General features: G+C 37.8%; 1 protein-coding gene and 1 long non-coding RNA gene across 4 annotated transcripts in view; one reads left to right on the forward strand and one right to left on the reverse strand.

Moving 5' to 3' along the window:
- Window positions 1-20,074, reverse strand: part of SGCZ (sarcoglycan zeta) — a 431,982-nt gene that overhangs the window by 399,636 nt on the left and 12,272 nt on the right. The gene's annotated exons all lie outside the window — the stretch shown is intronic.
- On the forward strand, window positions 17,228-19,632 carry LOC127472313 (uncharacterized). Its single transcript, XR_007904959.1, has 3 exons — window positions 17,228-17,403; window positions 19,176-19,271; window positions 19,545-19,632. It is a non-coding gene; the product is annotated as an uncharacterized LOC127472313 (long non-coding RNA).

The raw sequence follows: 20,074 nt of genomic DNA on the forward strand, positions 1-20,074 counted from the left end.
CACTGACTTAAGAATACCACCTACCAGTGTCAAGTACTGTAGCAGTGCACTGCAAAGACAGCATAGCACAATGACCAGGCCAATAGCCTTTTGAATAAAATAGTCCAAGTTTACAAAAAGCAACCAATTATTGCAAATTGTCTACTATGTATTAATGTTTTTAATGTCCTGAGTTGTTTAACATAGTGAATTGTCTTCGTATATTCTTAGTAATTACTAATTTTATTTCCATGTTCCAGTTTCTTTTGTGTGTTTCCTCACTTCAGTAACACTTTTTAAGTTCAATGATCAACAAAGTCACCTATGCAATTGCCCTTTCACAACAAACACATGACACCATCTCCAACGCAACTGGAGAATCTCTTTCAAGAAGATCTGGCGGTTTTTTGTCTGAAACTTTTCTACATGCAACATAAAGGAGAATTCCTTTAAATGTATCAATTTGTGTCAAAAACCACTTCCGAATCCTGGCAAAGTTTAAATAAAAGTAATTTATAACTGACTAAGGGTTTTACTTCTGCTATTTCTGCAATGGAAAATCTAATTACTCGCAGACTTCTGTCATATAAACATAAAGATTTGCAGAAGGGTGTCCTGAGGTCCCAGGACTCTGAATTCTGACACTAACTGTATTCTTACTTATCCTTCCTTAAAAAACAATACCCCCAAAAAAAGAAATAGTTTTAAGTATATAGACTAAGTAACATACACTGAGAAAAACAAAACACCACCCAAACCCTATCTAATTGGATTTTAAAAACACCCTTTTTCATTGAGAGGACAGCTCAGAACTGGAGTAGTTTTCCCAGAGACACTGTGCAAAACCTGACTGGGTAAAGCCTTCTCTGACTTCCTTTCACAAATTTGGGCTGCAAAACTACTGAGGTCTCTTCCAACTTAAGTTGCCCTATCCTCTATGTAAAAAAAACTGTAACAAACAAACAAAGGACAAAAATATTGTTTTCCTTTTGAGGATATTCTATACCTGTTTCATTTCCATGCAAATTTCAATATAAAGTTTGTATTTTTGTTTTTTCAGCCCACTTAGAAGTGAAGACAAACACTGTTTACAGTTTAGCCACCGGTATCAGTGGTGCAGATACTAGGGTATGCAACTTGCTCTGTAGTTCCAGTGTTTTTCTGACAAAGTTAGAGCAATTTCTTTGAAGGAAATCTGTTTATCTGCTTTATGCCAAAAATCAAGAGGCAGACTGTAATGTTGAAAGTAAAGTAGCAGGAACACAGAGTCCTTCTGACAGTAATAAGACTGGCAAACAGCACAGGAATCATGACTGTGGCTATCAATCTGGTACTGAATCCTAAATAATCTAAGTTGATGGTTCTTTCATAATTTCTGTAAATCTACCTCTATAAGTCCCTAAAAAAAATTGTAATACAGCACCCACTGGACAAAGAAAGACAGTTCTTCATTAATTTCAATGTGTTTAGTGTGTTTTAATATGTTAGCCCTACAGCAATGGTATTCAATTAGGAAAGATTCACTCAATACCTTACATACTTTCTTGGCTCATAAAAAGATACACAGTACTGCAGGGAGCACACTGTGCAGTTATTAAATCCTATTATGAAATATGTCATATTATTGCTGAAATCTGCACAAAGCAAGAAAACAGAGAACCCTCAATATTTCAACTTCAAAAATTATACAGTACTTCAATAGCTACATTTTCACTTCCTAAATCCAAAAGGTCTCCATAGCTAAAACCTACATATAATCACAACCCAAATTGAATATATTACAGTAAATAAGACAAGGTAGATGATAACTGTGATATTACAGTTCAAGGATTTACAGTCACGATGTGAATACATTACGCACAGTGACAATTTTCATAATTTATTCATAATTTTAGGAATACTATGAAAAATATAGAGGCACTTTAAAAATCAGATCAATTATATGAGCATCACTGAGTAGCTGAAACCCATTTTTGCTGTGCATTTTCGTCTTCTTCCTTGTATTATTTTGCTGATGGCCAGATTCCAGGATAGCAGCACTCCAATTTTCTTGCTGCCGAGTTTCACACTTCTGTCAATTTATTGAAGCACTCATAAAAGTTTGGATTCTCTAAGATCTTTTGTACCAGTAACAATCCAGAAAGTAACAGCTTACTGAAATTATGTATTAAGAAGCTGACTGTGCAAGTATAAACTGAAAAAAACATAGGTTTATATTAAATATTGGAGAAGTCGTCATTGTTTCCTTTGGTCTTCCCTATTGCCAAGACTTGGAATCACACTAGAGAGTGCTATGTCAGCCTTCTGGTCTACAGGACCAAGGAAACAAATGCTGCACAGGGGTAAAGGGTACACATTGTACTACACAGCTGCGGTATGTCACCTCGAGAGCTGTGATCCTGGATGCTACAACAGACAGAGCCTCTGTGGACTGTGTGAATTTAGCTAATACAGAATTCACAAATGTATCTAGGAACAAAGAACACAAATTCAATACAGACTAAATAAAGAAAAGAAGGGACTAGCGCTTTAGAACGCATTGGTCAACAATGAAAAGATGCTCATGAAGTCAAGTCATCCATGAAACGTCAACATGAAATGGACTAATAAAACCTTTAAATACACACACAAACACACACACACACATATATATAAATACGTTTTCATATTACTATATACTCTGAGGTAGACCTTGCAGGGTATCTGACTTTCCAGCTCATCAGAAAGATCTCAATAGTTAGGTGCTCCTTTCTCAAAATGGATTCTGAGGGATTGTGAAATATGTTGAAAGAAAGACATGAATAAAATTTTAATACCTAAGAATCTATTTTACAATTAAAGATTTAGAAAGCTCAAGTTGTTTCTTTTAACAAAAAGTACAAGGAATAACTTGATTACTCTATGAAGTATCTTCACAGAAAGAAAAAACTAGGTGGTAAAGAGCTCTTTAATCTAGCTGACAAAATGAAACAAGAAGCAAAGGTTAGAAGCTAAATGACACAGAATAAAATTAGAAATTAGGCACACATTTCTACCACAACCAATTAACAAGTACATTTGTAAATTCTTTTCCCATTGAAGCCTTTTGAATAGCTCTTTTGTAACCTGAAAAGACACAATTTTATGCAAACTTTTGATCTCACTTCCTGCTGCTTCTCTTACAGATTAAACTGTAAAAACTGATTATATAAAATGAATTGCCATTTACTATAAAAGGGACAGGAAGGAGAAATGCCCTTTTTTCCTCCCTATGACAGAAGAACTAGAAACTTGCTAAAATGCAAACTTATATAAGTTTCACCACACATACCATAGCTCAAAGGAGTCAGCTAATTTATCAGCAGTGTTCCCATAGAAAGAAGTTCACTGAGAACAAGTTAAAGCCTGAAGTGTTGAACTCCTTAGGATTCGGGGAATTGCAGTCAAAGAATTTTTAGCTCTAAGTGAGTATCCAACAAGTTTTTTGATATTTTTGACTCAGTTACTTTCAAAAACAGAAGTACGAGCTCTTAACATCTTTTATAAAAAACTTCTGCCATTTCATGTCAGTCATTTTCTGTTCTGAATCTAACAAAAGACACCATAATGAAATGTCTCACCACTGACTGAACAAACTGAAAAAAATACAGTCAAGCTTTCAGTAACATTAGGCAGGCAACATTAACAGATTATATTCTACATTGAAAATTGTAACATGAATAATAATTGAAGTCAATTGCCAAATCCAAAGTAATGTAAAACATGCAAGTAGTCTAGCTAAAAGGTTTCTAGTCATTTTTGCAAGTACACTTACAGGCTTAAAATAAGCTGATGAACTAAAAGCACCTTCTTTAAAGAACAGGCGTGCACACAATTTTGGATTAACTGGCCACTTTATGCTAAGCATGGAAAGATGGATGCTAAGGAACTTCTACTATTCTGCAGCTTCCTATTTTATTTTATCATTGAGGAATCTAATGTAGAGCAAGTTGGTTGAATCATTTTATTTAGTGCAAAATTTTTTTTGTTAATTTTTATGCAAATATGACTGAGTACATCTTCCTTCCTGGTTAAAATAATCTTATTCTATCACCAATGGTGGGAAAAACAGCCTTTTTCACCTCTTTCCATCCAAGAAACATACTATGTACATGTTCCAATTTATTTAGTTTTATCTGTTTTCTTCCTTCTTTTTCCTATAAACTATACATTAGATGAATTAATATTTGACTACGCAACTAAATAAAAGTTAATTTTTTTTTCTAACAGGCAAAATAAATTTTTTCAACTGTAATGTGTAGAGTGATCTCTAGAAACTATGTTATTTCTGGAAGTTATTTTAACTGTACAATTTGCTGTCTTTTGACATTTATCCCAATAAATGTGAATTTTACACTTTTACAAAGTTTTGACTCCATGGTTATTCAGGCATATATTCCACTGGTTTTCTTGAGTTATGCAGTCAATGGACTGTTTGACACTAAAGTCAAACTATTCAGTGTTGCTCAAGTGTGCCTGCCCTGGAGCTGCCTGGTCATGTGGAGCTTCTGGTGCTCCAGATATACCAATAAGCCAAGAGTGAATATCAGTCAAGATCAGCCTTAGCAAAAAGGTACATATATTCTTATAAGGAGAAAAACCGCTTCAAAAGTGTGGGTCTTCTGCTGTGTCCTTCTCAATGACTGGTCTAGATTCTAAAAATAAGGGAAATAGCAAAACAGCAAATAGCAGCACAAGCAAGGTGTACCATTTGTGAAATAATCTTTCTCACTGTCATTTGTCTACTGTTAGTGAATTACATGAAAATAATCAAGAAGAAACACAAAAATATGATAAACTGTGAGAATAATTTCAAAAATGTTGATGTATGGGCACAGTGAGAAATGTGTGTGTTTCATGTGGGGAATTACACTTGGGTTTAAAAATCCTCAGTGAAAGAATGCAGTGTACTCTAGAGTTTGTTTTGTCTTGATTCATCTTGCTTCAGAATCTTGCCAGAAAGAGCAAGAATATCAAACATTCTGATTTTTAAACTGCTTCAATAAAGATTTGACCAAAATTATATCCTGTAAAATTCAGTTATTTTTGAATCTACAACTGAATAATATAGATTGAACAGAGTGAAAGAAAGGCTCTTGTTATGTCTTTAAGAGAGTTGTTCTATTGATTAGTAATATAGAGTCAGTACTGATGCCTCAATCAAACTCAACAAATTCATGCATTTGGGATGTGATGTGTCAACACTGGCTAGATGCCAGGTGCCCACCAAAGCCACTCTACCACTCCCCACCTCAGTTGGACAGGGGAGAGAAAATATATCAAAAGGCTCATGGGTCAAGATAAGGGCAGGGAGAGATCACTCATCAGTTATCACCACAGGAAAAGACTCAAGGAAATTAGTTTAATTTATCACCAATCAAAATCAGAGTAAGCAATGAGAAATAAAAAATAAATTTTAAAACACCTTCCCCTCCACCCCTTCCTTCTTACCAGGCTTAATTCCTCTGCTGAATTTTTTCTGTCCTTTCCCCCAGCAGTGTGGGGGAACAGGGAATGGGGGCTATGGTCAGTTCATCACATGTTGTCTCTGCTGCTCCTTCCTCCTCAGGGCAGGACTCCTCACACTCTTCCCCTGCTCCAAGATGTGGTCCCTCCCACAGGAGACAGTCCACCACAAACTTCTCCAACACAAGTCTTTCCCACAGGCTGCAATCCTTCAGGCACAGACTATTCTACTGTGGGTCTCCTGTAGGGTCACAAGTCCTGCCAACAAAACTGCTCCAGTTTTCCATGGGCTCACAGCCTCCTTCAGGCATTCACATGCTCCAGTGTGAAGTTCTTTGCGGGTTGCAGATGGGTCTCTGATCCACCATGGACTTCCATGGGCTGCAGGGGCACAGCTGCTCCACCATGGTCTGCACCATGGGCTGCAGAGGAACCTCAGCTCCGGTGCCTGGACCATGTCCTCCCTCTCCTTCTTCGCTGACTTTGGTGTCTGCAGAGCTGTTTCTCTCACATATTTTCACTCCTCTGTCTGCCTGCTGTTGCTGTTGTACAGCTTTTCAGAGGTGCTACCACTGTGACTGATGGGCTCAGCCTTGGCCAGCAGTGAGTCCATCTCGGAGTCAGCTGGAATTGACTCGATCAGGCACAGAGGACATGGCAGCTTCTCACAGAAGACACCCCTCTATACCCCCTGCTACCAAAGCCTTGCCACGCAAAACCAATACATGGAGCCAGAAGCCAGGATGATGTTTTTGGTTCAGATAAGCTTTGAGATAAAAATATAAAGAGATTACAAACTGAGAGGAGTAGGTACTTTTCTAGCAGAGGAGAAAAATATTTCGCATGGGCTTGGAACTGGGTATTTTTTGAACTTGAGTACATGCCACAAAAGTTAGGTTAATATCTGTGACTGTGGAAAAAAATATGTCAGTCTGTTATAACAAAAATTTCAAAAATAAACCAAATAAATTTCTATCGGATGATCAAGTTTTTGATCACCTGGTAAATTAGTTAAGTAGCCAAAGGGGGAAGATTGCTTGTGGTAATGGGTGTGCTGATCCATTCCCCTTTAAAGAAAGAACTTAGTAAACTAAGCCTGATGCTCTATTGGAGACATTCTCCAATCCCTCATTATTTCTATATGTCTGCAAAGGAAGTCCAGTATTTACTGTACACCAGTAAAGCAGCGTCCAAAGTCAAAGAAAGCTATCTCCACCCTCACATCATCTTCTTCTGTACTAGGAAAGAATATATTTGGAACACAACTGACCGAATGTGCTGCTGATTACTGCTATGTAATGAATAACCTCATGGACAGAGTAAGCTATACCAAGTTGTCATAAAGAAATTTGCTCCAGGCTCATGACGCACAGCACCAGGCCTTCTGTCTTCTTCACTTACAATTATCCACTTTTCATCCATCTGTGGAAAACAGAGGCCATGAATGAGAAATTCAGTCCTGTGGAATGTTTCAATTCATGACTTCCATAAAAAAAGAACTTTCCATAAAAAAAGGTTCCTTTCCCTTTCTTTCCTTGATGCCATTCTCTCACTGCCTCGGGAAGCAAAGCATATTTGGCTTCCTGCTAAGGACAGTAAGAGTGTGTGATATAACACAGAAGTCCTACTCTGCACCAGCAACCCTGTGACCCATATTTTTCATTACTCATCTGCACCTTTTTTCCAGAAAAAAGCTTCTAAAATTCGTAAGCAAACTACAGTGACCCTGGGAAAACAGAGTAAGGTAAAGAGCTGGAGATGGTTATTTACATGACAGTGCTGAATCAGAGAGTTTGAGTGAAAATTCCCTTTGTTTCATTTCTCTAGAATTTGTACAACTTCAAATTATAGGCAATCTCAGATCTAAGTACTATTTGAGTACATTGCAGTAGTGTATATGAAAATATAATTTCCCAAAGTAATCTTGACAAAGAAGTAGTCTTCTTTCTAAAGTGGCAGAAAATCTAAGGTGGTTAAAAACATGGGCAAGAAAAAATAAAATGTAGAAATAATACAGCCTGAAAAAGACTGTATGTTTAGAAAGGTTTCCCTATGTTCAGTTGCAATTTGTATTCCACTTTTTTTGAAGGCCATTCAATTCCATTTTATGCTTTCAATACATTTTGACTAGAAACATAAATCAGTTGACAGAAACAAACTCAACTGAGCTGAGACTTGGATTTTATAGCAATATTGATAAAAGCTAGTGGGCATTCCTGCTGCAACATTGGCGTTTGGCCTGAGAGAGAATATTCTGAGAGATTTTTCAGACTTCATGCATCTAAAGACATATGGTTGTGCTTCAAGGAATAAATGCAGAAAGAGGGGGAAAAAAGGTTTTTTCCATGCAAATAACAAAGTAACAATTTTTCAAACAAAATTCCAAGGACGTAACTTGCTGAAGACTGGGTGAGATTCAGAGCCATGGTTAAGTTTTAAGCAGAGATAGAAGGGAAGATAAAGCAACCTTTACAGACTGCTTTGGGCAGTTCCTATCACACAGAAGGGGATGTGTAGGAAAAGCATATAGTAACATTTTATGTCAGTTTAACTGGCAAACCATAAGCTGAATTACATTATATGAAAGGTGAAGTGAAGCTATTCAAGGAGGGTCATAATTTAACAAAAAAAAATTAAAGCTTCCTAAACCAAAAAGCATGTAAATTAACTTGAAACAGAAGGTTTTCTTTGCTTCTTTTTTTTTTTAAGATTACTCATTCTTTTATGTAATTCCATGCTGTAATACCCATATTTACTAACTCTACAAAATAGAACTGGAAGTATAGTATCTCATAAGATCTTCGCCTGTTTTTTCCTCCTAAGTCAGAATCAAGCCTACCAAAATCACCCTCACAGACCTTTGTGCAGCCCATTCATTAAAAAATCCATTGTTGAATACTCCACGACATCTCTCTTCAGCCATAGAATCACAGAATCACAGAATATGCTGAGTTGGAAGTGACCCACAAGGATCATTAAGTCCAGCCCTTAGTCCTGCACAGGACCATACCCAAGAGTCACATCATGTGCCTGAGAAGTATCATCCAAACACTTCTTGAACTCTGTCAGGCTTGGTGCTGTGACCACTTCCCTGGGGAGTCTGTTCCACTTCCCAATCACCCATTCGGGGAAGACTCTTTTTCTAATATCCAACCTAAACCCCCCCTGTCACAGGCCATTCAGGCTATTCCCTCAAGTCCTGTCACTGGTCACCACAGAGAAGAGATCAGTTGCTGCCCCTCCACTTCCCCTCATGAGGAAGTTGCAGACTGCAATGAGGTCTCCCCTCAGTCTCCTCTTCTCCAGGCTGAACAGACTAAGTGCCCTCAGCCGCTCCTTACAAGTCAAGGCTTCCCCTCAAGGCCCCTCGCCATCTTCGTTTCTCTCCTTTGGACACTCTCTAATAGCTTAATATCTTTCTTATACTGTTGTGCCCAAAACTGCACACAATATTCAAGGCGAGGCCACACCAGTGCAGAGCAGAGCAGGACAATCCCCTCCCTTGACCAGCTGGTGATGCTTTGCCTGATGCCCCCCCAGGACACGGTTGGTCCTCCTGGCTGCCAGGGCACTGCTGACTCACATTCAAGTTGCCATCGACCAGGACCTCCAGGTCCCTTTCCACAGCACTGCTTTCCGGCATTTCATTCCCCAGTCTGTATGAACATCTGGGGTTGCCCCATCCCAGGTGCAGAATCCGGCACTTTTCCTTGTTGAGCTTCATATGGTTGGTGATTGCCCCATCCTCTAACTTGTCAAGGTCTCTCTGCAGGACCTTCCTGCCTTCGAGGGAGTCAACAGCTCCTCCCAGTTTTGTGTTGTCTGCAAACTTGCTTAGTATCCCTTCCAGTCCTGTATCCAAGTCATTTATGAAGATATTGAAGAGCCCAGGGCCTAAAATGGAGCCCTGTGGAATCCCACTAGTGACAGGTCAGCAGTATAATGTTACCCCACTCACTATCACCCTCTGTGCTCCACCCATGAGCCAGTTGCTCACCCACCACATGGTGTGTTTATCCAGCTGTGCTGGACATTTTGTCCAGAAGGATTCTGTGAGATACAGTATCAAAAGCTTACATCAACTGGCTTCCCTTGATCAACTGTGTGGGTTACCCTGTCATTGAAGGAAATCCTATTCGATAAGCAGGACTTTCCCCTCATGAAGCCGTGCTGGCTGTGACCAACAACTGCATTGTCTTTCAGGTGTTTGTTAATACCTTCAAGAATAATCTTCTCCATAACTTTACCAGGAAATGAAGTGAGACTGACAGGCCTGTAGTTTCCAGGGTCCTCCTTCCTGTTCTTGAAAATCAGGACAACGTTCACCAGCTTCCAGTCATCTGCGACCTCTCAAAAATCATCAAGAGAGGTGTTGCAATGACATCAGCCAGCTCTTTGAGGATTCTGACATGAATCCCATAAGGCCCCATAAATTTCTAGGGATCCAGCTGGAGTAGTAGATCCCTCACAGGCTCAGGCTTGACTGGAGGTTGATCATTCTCACAGTCAATGGTCCTCCAGCTCAGGGCATTGAGACGCCCTTGGTCCATCATCCATGAACTTTGAAAATATTTCTTATTGCAGTAAATCCCTTGTTGCAACATCAGCTCACTCCTTCCTGTTACTGGATGAAGGAAATTGCCTAGTTCCTTATGCCTCAAGTCATGTTTTCTGGACCTTTGATCATTCTCCATACTTTTCTCTCCAATCTCTTCAGCTGACCAGTATTTTATTTTAAGTGCAATAACCAAACCAAGATATGCTAGATGTTGGGTTTGGTTAGGTTTTTCCCCTTACAACAACATAAATTTGACAACTGGAGTTCCCTTCAATAAAACCTCTCAATTTCTTTTCTGCAACTTTTGCCTAGCTAGCCAGTTTCTATCTTTCATTGCTCAGCTGATTATTCTTACTGAAGTGCAATAATTTGCATTCGTCCCACTTGAACTGCATCCTGCTTTTCAGACCAAATCACCAATTAACAAGATTGTTTTAGATCTTAAGAGTCTTCTCCAAAGTACTTGCAGTTATGCCTCCCTCCATTTTCACTTTATATAAAAGAATACATCATCTAAAACCACTCTGAGATGACTCTCCCTTGCTTCCTTTGGTTTAATAAGAATTATGCAAGAATTTTTCACTTCAGCACACCGAGGTATTAGTTTCCACCCCAGTTCTGTATTTTCGGGGGCTTCATGCAGGTACCATTGCAATTATTTTGTGTATTTTGGCTGCTAGGGTAAACAACAACCTCCAACCTTCAATCAATAACATTTACCTACTTCATTAAAAAATCCAAAATAGACACAAATTCAGATGTGAAAGCAATAAACACTTGTTTAAAATTTACAGCCAAAATAAAACTTGGCTTTCCCCAGTGTCATGTGGAACATACATCTGGACTTTCAAGCAGCAAAGTTACACTGCAGAAAAAAAAATTTAAAAGACAAAATTTATTGAAAAATAAATCAGGTGTATATAGAAAGAGAACAAGAACACAACAAAGCCTTGTTCTAACTGACTAATATAAACATTTACATTTTGCATAAGGATTAATGGATTAAGATCCTTCATCGTGAAGGGGAAAAAATGGCTGTTTATGACCTAGTGTTAGACAACAATAAATGGTTTAATCTGGTTTTCTCTGAAGGTAAAGCTGTATTTAGTAATGGATTTAAGAGATATGTACAAAAGTCTCTTATTTAATTTTATTAGCACATAAACTCTAAAAGATTTTGGTACACGTATATCTGTGTAACCTTTTACAATGGGAATTCCCACTCCAGTATTGCATGGGTTTATTTGTGGGTTTTTTTATAGGAAGGAAAAGTACCCTATGTCAACAGAAAATATGGTGAGATAATCTTCCTAAAATTCTGTTTGAACGGAATAACTGGATTTCTAATGGCAAAGCGATGATACATGAACACCAATTATTATGCGAATTAGCAAATTCACACTGAGAAAAAACAAACAGCTTATAGGCCATAACCATACACTGGGCTTCAGGCTATCTTCTCTCTGCATCATATTACTTCTTTGTGAGACAGCACTCAGCAAATAAAAGGGCAATGTAATTTCTGTGTTGTGTTTGATAGAAAATTTAGAAATGCTGTGTAGTACTCTAGATATATTCTGTGCTGTAAAAGAGAATTATTGAAGTGTAACAGCTCAGAATTTTAAGACAAATAAGCAAGTTTTGTCAGCAGAGTGGAAAACAGAGTTTACCTTTGAGCTTTCTCTACATAATCCTTACATTTTATGCTGCATTTATTGAATAAAATGCCTTGCTGTGAGTCAAACAATTAGTCTGGAAGATTAGTTTGGAACTTGAATTGGTTCCAGATGATAGAATCAAAATTAGAACTCAGCTACATACGCATCACTATTAATTTGGTTATATTATAAAAATAACATTTATTTTTGTAGTGTAAAGCAATGAGGAAGTAACATACAGTAAAAAACACTATCCATAGCACAACAAAAACATAAAGTGAACTAAGCAGAAATTTTTGCAATACGAATAATGTGATTTTCCAAAAACAAGAGATCTGAAAACATATGCTTGATGTTTTATTTCAATTCCAGTAAAGGAACTTCAGCATTTGGAAATTTAAACAGTAAAAGTGATCACTCAGTCGTCATTGCAGCATTGCTTAGTTCTGGGGTTCAAACTTTAGTTTTCCAAACTATTTTTTCTGTATCGCCAATACTACTCTATACTAAGTTACTAAGAAATCAAAAGTAGACTGCATGCTTTTTTACTATATAAAGAGATTTCTGACTTCTTGATTTCAAGGTTTTGGAGAACAGAGGTGGGGAAGATTTAGTTAAAAGATGTGTAGTGAAAAAGATACAAAAATTCAAAATGCATAATCTAGTTAAATGACTTATTTTTTTCTGGAAAATGTAAAGCAGGTCTAATAAAATTTAGAAGAAATAAACCTCTGCCCTTTAGTGTTATTGACATATAGGTAGCATCTGGATGTTCAGAAGAACAAAAGCAGTAGTATTTGTAGGCACAGATGTTTAAGGAAAGAACCAACCAACATCCTGCATCAAAGCACATAATACAAAAGAAGAGAACAAATTGTTATAAAGTATATAGTGGATTTTATACACTATATATTCTATACTATATAGCATTCACCAGTGTATTCTGCCATTTAGAAGACTTCCAATTTTTATGCCTTTGGGACTGAACTGGGGAAGTGCAGACCCCACCTGAGTCTATTGCTACAGTCTGAGCTTCACAGCCAAATCTCTGCAGCCTGAATCTGTAACATCTTGAGTCCACTTGGCCACAACATGGACAAAAAAAAACTTATAATACACATGAGTGAAAAGTCCATACTTGTAGACTTGGTGCAACAAGAAAATAACTACAGAGCAACCACTTCTGAATTTCAGTTTTATACTTTCCAGTTTCTTTCAAATGATTGAAAATTAGCTCTACTTTCACAGTTAAAATTGTAAGATTTTATACAAGATTCTGCTTCTCAATCTCCTATTTATTTACCTTTATGAAGTATTTCCTATACATTACAAGATATAAAGGTCACAAAAGTAATCCTGAATGTTCCTTCAGACCTTTACTCAGCTAAAGTCTAACAATAATTGCGTAGCAAGTTGTTGCAAAATTTATTTTTCAAACAAAAAAAAATTGTCTCTTCTGCTGAAAAACAAAGTATTTGTTTGTAAAACTAGAAAGGGAGCCTCTTCACTTGTGCCCCTGAGAATGCTGCTTTTCTTCAGATTAGTTCAATGGTGCAGATAATAAATGAATAAAAAAAATCACTACTATGCATAATATTTTTAATTATGGAATGTATTACAAGTCCTAAATTATATTTTCAGGCAACGAATATAATGCTCTGGATTTCTGCCTAGAATACTATTACCATTTCAAAATACTTTCTATTAGCTTCTAGAAGGACAAGAGGGTTGATTTTCTAAACAAAAGATGTTAAGCCTTTTTGACTAAGGAATATCCTACAAATTTACTATTTAAATCTTTGTACAACTGAATTCTTGTGAAAAAATCATCAAGAAGTTGAGCCTCACAATAAATGCAATCAAATTCAAGCCATGGATGCCATTTGGATACTATACATACACACCTGTGAAAGATTCTATAGCACATACATGTAGCTCATTTTGGGATAGCTAAACTACTTTCATAAATGCAGTATATCTTTTCCACAAAACCTTGGCCAAAATGAAAAGCAAGAAAATTAATTATTCTGCATGTACGTACTAAAAACTCTGCCCATTTGAAAATGTGCTTATGGTACTTGCAACCATTGCTTCATTTTGTTAATGTTTCAGTCAGAGACTTTGAGATCACTCCATTTTTCCAGATATTTAATGTCTTAGGAACAATCAGATTATTCTCAATGTCACAGGTTCGTTTCACCCATTTACCTTATTTACTCATGTTAAGCTGGTAACATAAATTAGACTAAAGCATAATTTATGACTGTCTTAGGCATAGCATCTTGAAAGGCATTCAGCCTCAACCTGTAAACATCAGGGGATTGACAATTCATCTCTTACCTGGTAAATTTACTCCAGCAGCTAATCATGCTCCCTTTAATATATTTGTGTGCCTGATGGGGATATGCACATGCCCTGCACACCTATCATTATGCTCTTCTCCACTACAATGAAGTCCTTTAACATGCTGAAGTTACGCTGCATTCTATAGTTTCCTTTATTTGTTTGTTTGTTAAATAAACAGGCCAAGCTCATTTATACTTTCCCGGAGGGGGGCATTTTAATGATGCTCCCGTTTCAAGGTACTTGAGCTAGTGTAGGCACTAGAAAAAATGTTGTTTGGTTATTTAGGAACACAAAAACAGCCACAGCACATCAGACAAATAATAAGTCATTATAGAAGGATACCTGTAGATACCATATAAGACAGGACAAGTATTTAGGATATGTTCATCAATTTCCATTCCAGGAGAAGTATATTTGTTCTCTCTTTTATTCAGTTACTTTTCATGCTTAAAGGTTTTAAAAACTTTTGCTAAAGGACCTCATCAAAAGTATTTCAAATGGGCACAGGAGATCTTTGCCTCTGGTTGCCTTACCCAGCACTCTGCCTCACTGGATAAGCAGACCTTGAATGGCAACCTTCCCCTTGTTGCAGGTCTCCTCTGAACCACCCTGTCATCTGGCACTCTCCTGCAGATGCGGGCCTTGAAACAGCACATAGTGTCACTTCCTTCCCATGCCAACGCAGGATCATCTAACCTATGCATAGAGCTGATTGAGCCGGGGAAGCATTTCAAGTATAGCTAATTTCTCTTGAAATATATAGGTGAAAACTGTGTGATAAATTACAATGCAATAAAGGATGACTTGCACATGGTTAAAAATACTTCTGCAAGTTACTAATGATACTGCTGTCATCCAACAGTATGGCTATCACAGAGCTGTTCAAAAACTTTCACAGAATATTCCAGCACAATTATTCAAACAAGGGATGCATTACAATGCATAAATGATCTTTTTACACGTGAATAAAGACTCAGAGCTAGCTGGATTATTTGGTTCCAACGTGGCTAAAATATAATTATTTCACTCGCAGAAAGATTCCTATTGTGTTTCCCCTAACTATGTGATACATTCTCAATGCCTTATTGTGGCATCTGCATGCAGAGCACTTCTAAACAGTAATTATTGGTATAATTCTCACACACAGCCTGTATATGTATCACAAGCATGGGCAGATTCACTTGCTGAAACAGAGTACTTGTTTTCTTTACTGAAAACTGAGAGGGAAAAAGGAAACAAAATCTCTGTTCAGTGTATTACATACTACAAGTGGCTCAGTGCAAGAGAGAAAGAATATTTTTGATTACATGACTGCAAAAACTGTAACACTGCCCCTTATTTTTATGACTAGCCTACATTTTCTTCCATCCTCTACAACTACTTATGAACTGTAAAATATATGCCTGGGCTTGATTTTCTGAGTTGAAGCTGAGCTGAAGCTTAGTCTTCTGAGCTGAAGCTAGCAGTAAGGGAGAACACATCCTCCATATTTGCCAATTCCCTTTCACCTTGTTAAAGAAGACTCAGCCACCTCCAAGAGAAGAAGAATGCTTCACGGGACTCAAGACAGAGAAAGGCAGCACAGACACTGCCTTTACAGTTTCTTTACAGATATCATAAGGGAAACATTAGCATGACCTGAGACCTCACTGTTTTTTCAGCAGAGCTGCTTTTACAACACAGAAGAGAAGGGTCTCCCAGCAGAGCCAGCTAAAGAGACACCAGCACTGCACCGCTGGGAGAGACAGCTGCAGCAGAGCCAGAACTGCCCTCCAACACCTCCCCCGGAGCATGGGTTTGTCTGCCCCTGGCACTGCTGCTGAGCAGGAGGTGGGTGGGTAGCCAAGCCCTCTGCCTCTTCAGGAAAATATTGGTTGAGGAAAGATTCAGTCAAAAGATCCTCACTGTGATTTCTGGCTACAGCAGTTGCTAAAAACTAAGGTCCTCCTTGCCCATTATTTTCGAGACCTTTGAATTTTGATGCCTAATGTCTTTGTTACGCTCTCAGCTACAAAATGCCCATTACTGCATACACGCACACTGCTGCAGTAATTAGACCCACGCACTGCCCTGGTTCTATGTGTTAATTGAACTTCTGCTGCCATTACTGAGGGTTTAAAGAAAGTCACTAGACAACAACAAGGTCAATGAGCACATATCTGGTACCTACCTCACCAATCATGACACAGAAAATTTTTTCACACTTGCTTCTGTATTTCTTCTATTAAAAACATGTCACTATAGAGGGCTCATATTTAAGTCTTGAAAATTAATATTCAGGAATCTGAATCTCAGGAAATATTTCCTCATTTTACTGAAACTAATGAGATCATTCTGATGAGTGCTTATGAAAGCAGATATGAACCATCAGAGACTAATGCTACAATAGCACACCTCTTATAGCACTGTTGTCAAAAGAAAGTTTAAAAACTAAAAATGAGAAAAAATGAAAAATACAGCCCTATAAAAGCTGTATACACATATGGTCCTATATGTACATATATACACTTTTTAATACACATAGTACTTAGAAAAGGATTAAATAATTATACTTAGCGGAAAGTAGAACTCAAAGAGAAAGATGGCTTTGGTTCAGCTAATGCAATACACAATATCAGCAAACTGGCCAGCAACTTTTTCTTAGGGAAGTTTTTCAGAAAACAACTGAAAGGTCACAAGGCTAACTCAGAAGAGGTAAGGCAAAAAAAGCAATGCAAAATAAATTGAACAGAATCAAAATCTTGTATTATCCTTATTATGTTCTGTCCTCTTTCTCCATATCAGCTGCAAGCTATTGAAGGAAATTATTTTCCTGCTTATGTAATTGGAAAACAGAACATGCTATTCCTTTAATTGTGCAGATAAAGCAGATGTCTCATGCGGATTTTGCTTTCTTTGGAGAGAAGAGGAAACAAAAGTCTTTCCCCAAAGCAAATTTTAAATTTCTTAAAAATTTTATGCAATGTATTTTAATGTCAACTTCTGAACCAAAGAAACCCCAGGGGTGGAGGGACTTTGGCAGAAAGCAGGCAAGAAAACCACCAACTTAGAGACACATCTCTTTACTATAATCTCTTTCACAGCAGCAGCATGGTCCACCTGACTGCCACTTCAGATGAGCCTGCTTATTCCATATTGCTTCTTCAGGAATAGATACGTGCATGTGTACACATATGTCATAGATGAAAGAACTGGAGGAAGACCTTGTGGATATGAGCTGGCCATGCGTGCTCACAGCCCAGAGTACCAACCGTACCCTGGGCTGCATCAGAAGAAGGGTGGCCAGCAGGTCATTTATCCCCCTCTTGTGAGACGCCACCTGGAGTACTGCATCCAGGCCTGGGGTCCCCAGCACAGGAAGGACATAGACCTGTTGGAGTGGGTCCAGAGGAGGGCCACGGAGATGATCAAAGGGCTGGAGTACCTCTCCAATGAGGACAGGCTGAGACAGCTGGGGTTGTTCAGGCTCCAGGGCTCCTTGTCCATGGCTCCAGGGAGACCTTATTGTGGTCTCTCAGTTCTTAAAGGAGGTTTATAAGAAAGGTGGACAAGGGATAAATTAAAAGAGGGTAGATTCAGACTAGATATAAGGAAGAAGTCTTTTGCAATGAGGGTGATGAAACACTGCAACAGGTTGCCCAGAGAGGTGGTCGATGCCCCATCCCTGGAAATATTCAAGGTCTGTCTGGACAGGGCCCTGAGCAACCTCGTCTAGTTGCAGATGTCTTTGCTCTTTGCAGAGGGGTTGGACTAGATGACCTTTAAAGGTTCCTTCCAATCCAAACTATTCTATGATTCTGTGATAGGGTATTTTGTCACCAACTATTTTTCTTTACTGATATTTTGCTGCAGTATTAATTATTTGGCCTAGCTATTGATAGCTTTTCAAAATGACTATTCAGAAAAGTTTCAAGACCAATGCCCTTGATAAAACTGCAACTTTCCTGTATTCATTATGCTCTAAATCACATCTAAAATCAGGTTTGCTGTACTTCTTTCCAGGAGTCAATGGGTAACTATACTATCATCCATAAATCATACTCTTCCACATGACTAAAAAAGACCAGAGGTATTTTCTTTCTAAGGTTGATAGTCTAAACAGATGTCTAGGAAATAATACTTTTCTTAATTTACCCTGTGACCATGAACAGATATATCTTATTTACTGCCTATGTAGATATTAATATAATAAATCAAATCATAGCATATTCAAAGCACAAGGTGTAACAAAGTGTATCAAATGAAAGGGGGTTCCTCCCTGAACCACTGACACTGGATTCCATGAAACTTGGAGCTCCTAACAGATATTTTAATTAAAAAAAAAAAAAAGTTAAATTCCATAGATTTTTTTTCTTTTTCACAGCCTTGCCAAAATTGTTGGCATTTGGTCAGAAACGTCCATTTAGTCATGAGCCAGGATAGTGGTTCCAAAAGCACTGAGATGGCTTTACTGACATCTCTGTATTTTGCTTTGCACTGTGCCTACTTAGCCACTTTAAATGCTACAGGCTATCAGTTCTGATACTGCAGAATTTAAAAATGGGAAATGGACCCACCTTCTAACCTCTCAGGCCACAGTCAGTGGACATTGGCTGAGCTGACATTTACATTTTCAGCTCATCAACATCCCCCCCCCCCGTACCCAGACAAATATTCTTGTAAAAGAGATTTTTTTAACACTATGACAGGAAGCGCAGAATTCTGAGTAGAAGGCTATTTCTCTGTGCCCTGTACTTCCCCTAGAAACTCTCTTTCTCTACCCAGTGACCAGCAACAAGCAGACTGATACACTACATAGAAATGCACTTGAGCCTATGTTCCTGAATAAGCAAATGAAAGCATTCAAGATTTCACATTCAAGAATTCACAGATTAGAAAGAAAAAACTAGCTGTAATGTATGCAAACTGCATCCCTCAATACATATTTTTAGGTGTATACTGATTGACTTGTCTCAGTGTTTAAAATTAAGTTGCCTTTAGGCAGTCAGGTCTCTTTCAAGAGCTACTGATGAAGACATTATTAACCTTTGGTACTGAAATGTTTTTAGTAGCACCTGATTTATCCCGGAAAACAACACTGCCATTTCATTCCGAGCCCTGGCCTGTGAAAATTTACAGCTTAGAGGCTTTCACTTGTTTTGTTTTTTCAGAAGGAGGTGCCAATAAAAGCAAACTACCCATCAAAATGATACTGATACAGAGTGTTATGTGAGGGATGCATTACAATTTTACCTCTCTTTTATAAGGTATGATTTAAAGGTAGATTTTTTTTAAAAATTAGTTATTTTAAGCGGCTCTATATTAAAACAGAATATATTGAGCAGACAAATAGTTATTCTTCCTCCTGTCTCCTCTTCCCCTGAAAGGTTCACAGAACGTACTTTTTCAATAAAAAACTGGGATTGTGTCTGTCATTACAATTTAATTGTGATACAACTTGTATAAGGATTTGTTTTATTGAAGTGTAATAACAATCACGAAGACATCCATATTAATCTTAGTTCAACATCTGGATATAGGCATATCTTGGCTCCCCATGAGATGAACAACTGAATCCTGTGTATTCTGACTGAGGCAGTTCAGAAGGTCACTAAGCAGGATTTCTTGGCCACATAGGAATATAGCATTTCCTTCTCTTTGTTCAATTCACATTCTTGTAACTACTTCTGAGCATGTAAACAAACTTTATAGATAGTAAAATAAAGAAATGCTTTGTTCTTGAAATGTGTGGTCTGGTTTACTTGCAGTTGACAAGGCATTTTACAGGAACACATTTGACTTTTTACAAGTTTCCAACAGCAGTAAACTTTATTCCTGCTGACAGCAGAAGGAATTGCTGTGCGCAGAATAAAACTGATTAGTTTAAAAGTCTAACCCTGTTTCATGTTTTGTCCTCTGAGGTTACATTTAAATCTGTTTCAGACAAATTATTTCATAAAAACCAATTCTTTCTATGTTACTGCAGTAAAAATACGTATAAGTGAACACCAAATCATTGCAAGGTAAGGGAAGATGGGTTTTTATTTGAACTGGAAATAGGTATTTAATT

The sequence above is a fragment of the Manacus candei genome, unplaced genomic scaffold (assembly GCF_025592945.1).
Source record: "Manacus candei isolate 608988 ecotype Guabito, Panama unplaced genomic scaffold, ASM2559294v1 h1tg000028l, whole genome shotgun sequence".
Lineage (NCBI taxonomy): Eukaryota > Metazoa > Chordata > Aves > Passeriformes > Pipridae > Manacus > Manacus candei.